We start from the raw sequence: 6255 nt of genomic DNA, 5'->3' as shown, positions 1-6255 counted from the left end.
TTAACGAAAGGAAGATGAGTTAAATTTAGAGATGAAGTAAGTCAATGAATATGGCTAGGAATGATGAAAAAAGTTGTACAGATCTCTCTTTCAGAAACTAGGAAAGCTCTGAGCTCAGAAGAAGTTAGATCGAGGTTTTCGAGAGAATTTGTGCACAGTCCAATTGGGAGAGCTGGTCAAGAGGGTCTGTCATTGCCAGTTGGGAGGGCTGGTGCTGGACCTGGTGGGCTAATTTGGCCTTTTCTTTGCAGAAATTTCACATCTGGCTGACATTAATCTTTCTTTATTCCTATATTTATCTTTTCCATTGCAGAAGAATGATGGAGAGCTACTGAATTATTGTGGACCCCACCGGCTCTGTTCTGAGATGTGAAAAGTCAATCAATCCTACTTTTATTCGCTAAAGTTTTGGCTTTTGTCGAGGAACTTGCCCTTATTTTCACAATTTACTTTCACAGTTTTACCCCCAAAAAAAGAAAAAGGTAAAGTATAAGAAATTTCACTGGTGAAAAAGTAATGGATTCCTCGTCTTAATCTGCTACAATATTTTTATATTTCGTTATTTTCAGTCAGTAATGTTTGACAAGCTTATTAGGCTACAACAATTACACGTTTAATCGAGTGCTCAACTCTTTTCTGGATATTGAATTCCCAAAAAGTGAGACATTTTAAGAAAAATTTTCAAAGGGTAATATTTTTTTTAACTTTTTCTCAAATTGTGAAAAGCGCATTTAGTGAAATGCAATCCTTTTTTTTCGCATGATGCATTTATAAAATTGTTTTACTATTTGTATAGGTAGATATTACTTAAATACCGCACGAATGTATCGTTTAGAAATCACATTTATAGAATTAATTTTTTTTAAACCTTGACCATTCGGGACCCTTTCTTAAAACTCTCATGATTTGAAAATTTCCTTCATAGTTGCGAGTATATAGACTCACAAGTAGATATATTTTATTTATTCATAAGGAATAATTTTCTAGCTGAATTATTGACCCAAAAAAGCTGATCTTATATGGAGTCAGCAGGTCATAGAAAATTGAACCAGTGCATGCTGTTTATTATCTTTCGGGAAATGCTAAAAATTAGTAGGACACTTTTTTTTTTTTTGGTCTAAATAGTTTCAACAACTTGCTCATAACCTTTGATTTTTATTGACTCCTTATAATACTCACTAAGAATATGAAAAAATATCAAGGAGCGTGTTAATTTGTTAATGTTCTCATGATATGCACATTATCGAGAGCTCATATCGACTATTTTATTATAGTTCAAAACTTTCGTGGTGAGATTATAAATAGCAAGAGATTGGTAATTTGGCCAGTTCACGAAATCACATGATTTTCACACGACTGGTTCAACTTAAAATTAAGCTACCCAACCCAAGGGAAGTTGGATGGGAAGGTTATAATAAAATATTAAGTGGGACAATGTGAAGAAACGACAGTTTTAGAAGGGGTCCACTGGGACTCAGCCTTTTTCTTATTGTCGCACCGTTTCCATTATTCCAGCTGGTTTAAAGAGTATAGTTTATAGGCAAATACACATAACTTATTTAAAGTACCCGTTCTTTACAGATATTTTATTTTTAAATATTTAATTTATGATAAATATATTAACGTTTGTAATTAAAAATTAAAAAATGTTACAGTAATATTCTCGCAAAAAGAAAATCAGTAGGTTATCTATTTAATATAAATTAAATATTTTTTAAAAAAAGAAATGCCCCCATAAAGTATTAATTTTTTATGGTTTTCATCCATTACACGAGTAAAGTATTAGCTCTTTATGAGTATTTAATCCTGAATCATTTAATTTATGCTAAATACATAAATATTTATAACTAAAATTGAAAAAGTGTTATATTAATATTTCTACGGAAGAATAACTGGTAGGTTTTTTATTTAACAAAAATTAAATATTTGAGAGTAATACAAATCTGTATTTAAGAATAAATATTTGTAATAAAGTAAATGTTTGAAAGTAAAATACTCGTAAAGAGCTGGTACTTTAAATAAGTAATACGTTTTTTCCTATAAACTACACTCCTTAAAGTTTATTAATTATTAATTAATTTGTAATACTTTGTCATTCATTGGATATGTAGCACAAAGGGCAAATCAGGTACAAAATTCTAATTTCACTCTCTAAAACAATATTTTAATCATTTGGACTGAATTTGTAAAGGATTAGTAACCTCAGGGGAGGTTAGTGTAATTGTTCAAACCACAGGGGAGGTGAGTGTAAATGTCAGAAACCTCAGGGGAGGTTTCTGAAATTATCCCTTAGTTATTAGAATAAAATCATTACCTGAGCAATGTGAACCTAAGAGTGTGAAAGTCGTTTTGATCCATCTTTTAGATCAATTATTCAGATAATCCTAGTGTGAAAACATTATAGGTATTCCTGGTCAAAAGTTCTTGTGACGGGGATAAAAGCATAAAAAAGAAACGCAAGTTGATCTACCAAGAGTATTTATAATCAAGTGCCTTCGCTGAGGCACCAAGCGGAATTTGTTAGGTTTGGTTCCAAGAAATTGATCAATGAAAATAAGAGGATTCTTGACAATTCAATAAAGATAATAATAAAGTAAATAAAACACATGGTTCAATCGAATTGATCTATATCTACAAACGAAGGGGTAGCAGATTAATTATAACAAAAAAAGAGTACAAAAGAGAGAATACGAAATCATAGGAAATAATTCTAAGGTTAAAAGACACCTAAAATTATTGAAAACAAAGAAGAGACTAAATAATATAAAATGCTTAACAGTCCAAAAACACAAAAGAGACTAAATAATACAAAATGCTTAACGGGTTCAAAAGGTTTATAATTTGCTCTTTTGGTTTGATACCTAACCAAAACTCCTCTTAGATTAGTGTCGGTTTCCTAAAACTCTCTTGGATTAGCACATAAGATACTTGCACCGGTGCCCTTAACACATTTAAATTCACTTAAATCCATTGCATTTATAATCACTAAAAGGTGAGATTTCTTTGTAAAACTTTTGATGTGAAACACAAAAACAAACTCAACAAATCTCTATCTTGGTGTGTATCTAAAATCGATAAATAGCTGATAGAGTATTAATTGTTAATTATTTATTGTTAATTTTCCTTTTTGTCCTTGTCAAATGTTGTTTTAATTGTTAATATATATTTATATTTGGTATTCGGCCCTAATTACAGGAAGGGGAGCAAACAACTGCAAAAAAAGAGACTTTCTTGAGAAAAATGCTCCACACGTAAGAAGCTTCTAAAAGATTCACAAACCGGGCTCCATATTGTACCACAAGCAGATTGCCTTTCCTTTTGCTAATTGGTAGTTGACTAGTAATAGGTAGTTTACTGGCACTAGAATTCCGAAACGGAAGGAACATTCGCGGGTCGGCTTTTGCTCTTGTTTTCTTTTTGATTGTTTAGATTAGAGACAGTTTTGGCTCCCTTGGTTTTGGGGGTCCAATTCCTCCGTTTCTTTATTTCCTCTTTTCCGTCCCTTCTAGGAGGACGACTGGAACATAGCTTTGTTTTCGATAATTACTTCTGTAATTTTGCATGGGATTTCCTCCATGTAGATGAACTAAGTTTCTACTTCTACTTAAAGAACAACGGAGGCTTTGTTTTATCCAAAAATTATGAGATCAAATTAATTTTATTTATTCCTCTTATTTACTGGTTTTTGCATATTCTCTATTTGCAATATTTATGGTTGTTTTGTTAATTGAATACTCTAGGCCTGGACGTTGAATAAATTTAGCAACCTAACATCAATTGGAGCATTGAATCCGTGATTGTTCAATTGCTCTAAAATAGTGACAACTAGCATGATTGGGTTTGTGTTAGGAGAATACGCAGGCTAATCTAAAATAACTCTGGTAATGTGTTATTTGGTTAGAATAAGACTCCTCTAATACGTAAGGCAATTGGGAAATTAAATCTTACGGACGTACCTAAGGTTATTTCTCAATTAGAGTAGTGATTGACGGGCGTACCTCAGTCATCGACACAGTAAGGAGGAGTTGACTGTCATCGCTTGTTTGACAGTTATAACTTATTTACTAGTTAATAATTGAAATTATTTCTGCATCGATGATCAATTAGTTGAACCATTGCTGAAATTATTTCTTGACTAGAGCTTAGCTATTGTTAATTTGGTTTTAGTGAATTGTCATTTAATTTTTAGTTAGCTATTTAATTTTATTCAAACTGTTTAATTATTGCCATTGCTATAAAAACCCCCCATTGTTAGTTTGAACTCCGAAAGAAACGAATATCCCTAGTCCCTGTGAATTCGACCCTGCTTATTACTATCTATTGAAATTAACTCTAGTTTGAGCAGATATTTATTATTGCACAGGTTTCGACAACCTGTCAATAGCAAACATTTTCCACCATCTCCATAAAGTCCTAACGAATCCCCATGAACCACAAAAGTGCTAACAGACCTCAATGACCCACCAACGAGCCAAGATGTAAAAGGTTCAACATGTCCCAACGAGTCAAAATGCACAAAAGTTTCAACAGATCAGAGTGGGTTAAAATATCGAACGTAGTAATCTTGCTTCACTTTTTTCATAAAATCCTCAATGAGTTCCAATGGGTCAAATAACTCTCTTCAAAACTCAACTCAACTCCAACGCGAGATTTTTCTTCACTCTCTATAGCGTTAAATTAATATTTCAGAATTGATATTGATAGTCTATTATCATCATCGTTCCCGCCGAACCCAGAATCTGAAACTTTGATACTAACTTGTTAGATTTAATTCCAGAAAATTGACCAACAAGAACAATAGGGTTCTTCGTAATTCAATAAAAACAATAACAAAGCAAATAAAAAAACAGAAAGATTATAGGGTGCAAAATTATTATTAAATTTGTAATTACTTTCTCCTTGATTTTAGCCAATATTATTTTAATTGGTAGATTCTATTTATATTTGGTTAATTATGCTAATTATAGGGAGGTGGACCAAAAAGTGATAAAAAATGTGATTTTTCAAGAATTACTTTCAAGTCCAGAAGACTCAAAAATTTATCGCATCCGGAGATTTCCCAATTCGAGTCAAATATGAACATCTTCGTTGGAAGTTGGAAGACTTTAATTATCTTTCTTAGTTGTAGAGTTGAATTAGGAAACATGAGTTATTATCGTTTTTATTTCCTTTTTTTTTAGACAATAGGTCTTTATTATGAGTAGTAGACGTCAACTAGGAAACAAAGAATAAGGGAAGCCGGATTCCCATTTGATTTGCACTTTGTAGGGTGGAAACTAGGGGTGGGCAAAATTATCCGCTAACCCGAAAACCCGTTATATCCGATCCGATCCGATCCGATCCGAAAATTAGGATATCCGATTTTTATTATTTGATCGGGTCAAAAGAGGGTCGGGTACCCACTAAGATGGGGGCGGGTTAGGGTCACATAATTAAAACCCGCGGGTACCCGATCTGTCCCGTATATATATTTTTTTATTTTATTTTTATTTTTATAGAATAATAAGAACTAAATAAGTAATTTTATTTAACAAATTGCATTACAAATATGAGAGACTATAGTTTTATTTACAAGATTCATTTGTAGAGACCATGATCTTATATTTTATAAAAAAAGTTTAATTAATGTGGAACATATATATTAAATATTGTGCTACTTATTTCAAACTTTTATTGATTTCGAATTCTTTTAATTTTTTCCTTTATCTTATATTTTCTTCACATGCTTGTTTCTTGGTGGGAAACCTTTTTTTAGAAAAAAAAATTTATTCAATCTTAGATGAATGTGTAAAATATAAAATTAAATTGGTATAAATTATTTTTTAAAATTAAATGATAAATGGGGCGGGGCGGGACGGGACGGGTACCCGCTGACCCGACCCTATCTCAGCGGGTACCCAATTATAGGGTTGGGTACCCGCTGATATACGGGACGGGTAAGGATCAAAAAATGACTGACCTACAAGAAGCGGGTCGGATCAGCCAAATGGTGAATGGGGCGGGTACCCGACCCACGTTCACCCCTAGTGGAAACAATAAAAAGGAGGTCTCTCGGATTGATCGTCCTGCGTCAAGCCAAAGCGGGGAGCTTCCTCTTCGTCTTTTTAGTTCCTTCATTCTTTTCCGACATTTTCTTTATTCCATTGTCGAACATTCATGCAAGTTTGGTCAATGAAATTGGTTGGATTGTTCTTAATGGAGAGTAGTTAATTTCTTTTTCTAATCGAAGGTCAGCTTGAAGGCGCGGTTCCAAAC

The sequence above is a fragment of the Coffea arabica genome, chromosome 5e (genome assembly GCF_036785885.1).
Source record: "Coffea arabica cultivar ET-39 chromosome 5e, Coffea Arabica ET-39 HiFi, whole genome shotgun sequence".
In the NCBI taxonomy this organism is placed as follows: Eukaryota; Viridiplantae; Streptophyta; class Magnoliopsida; order Gentianales; family Rubiaceae; genus Coffea; species Coffea arabica.
Note: the sequence above shows the minus strand (reverse complement) of the source record.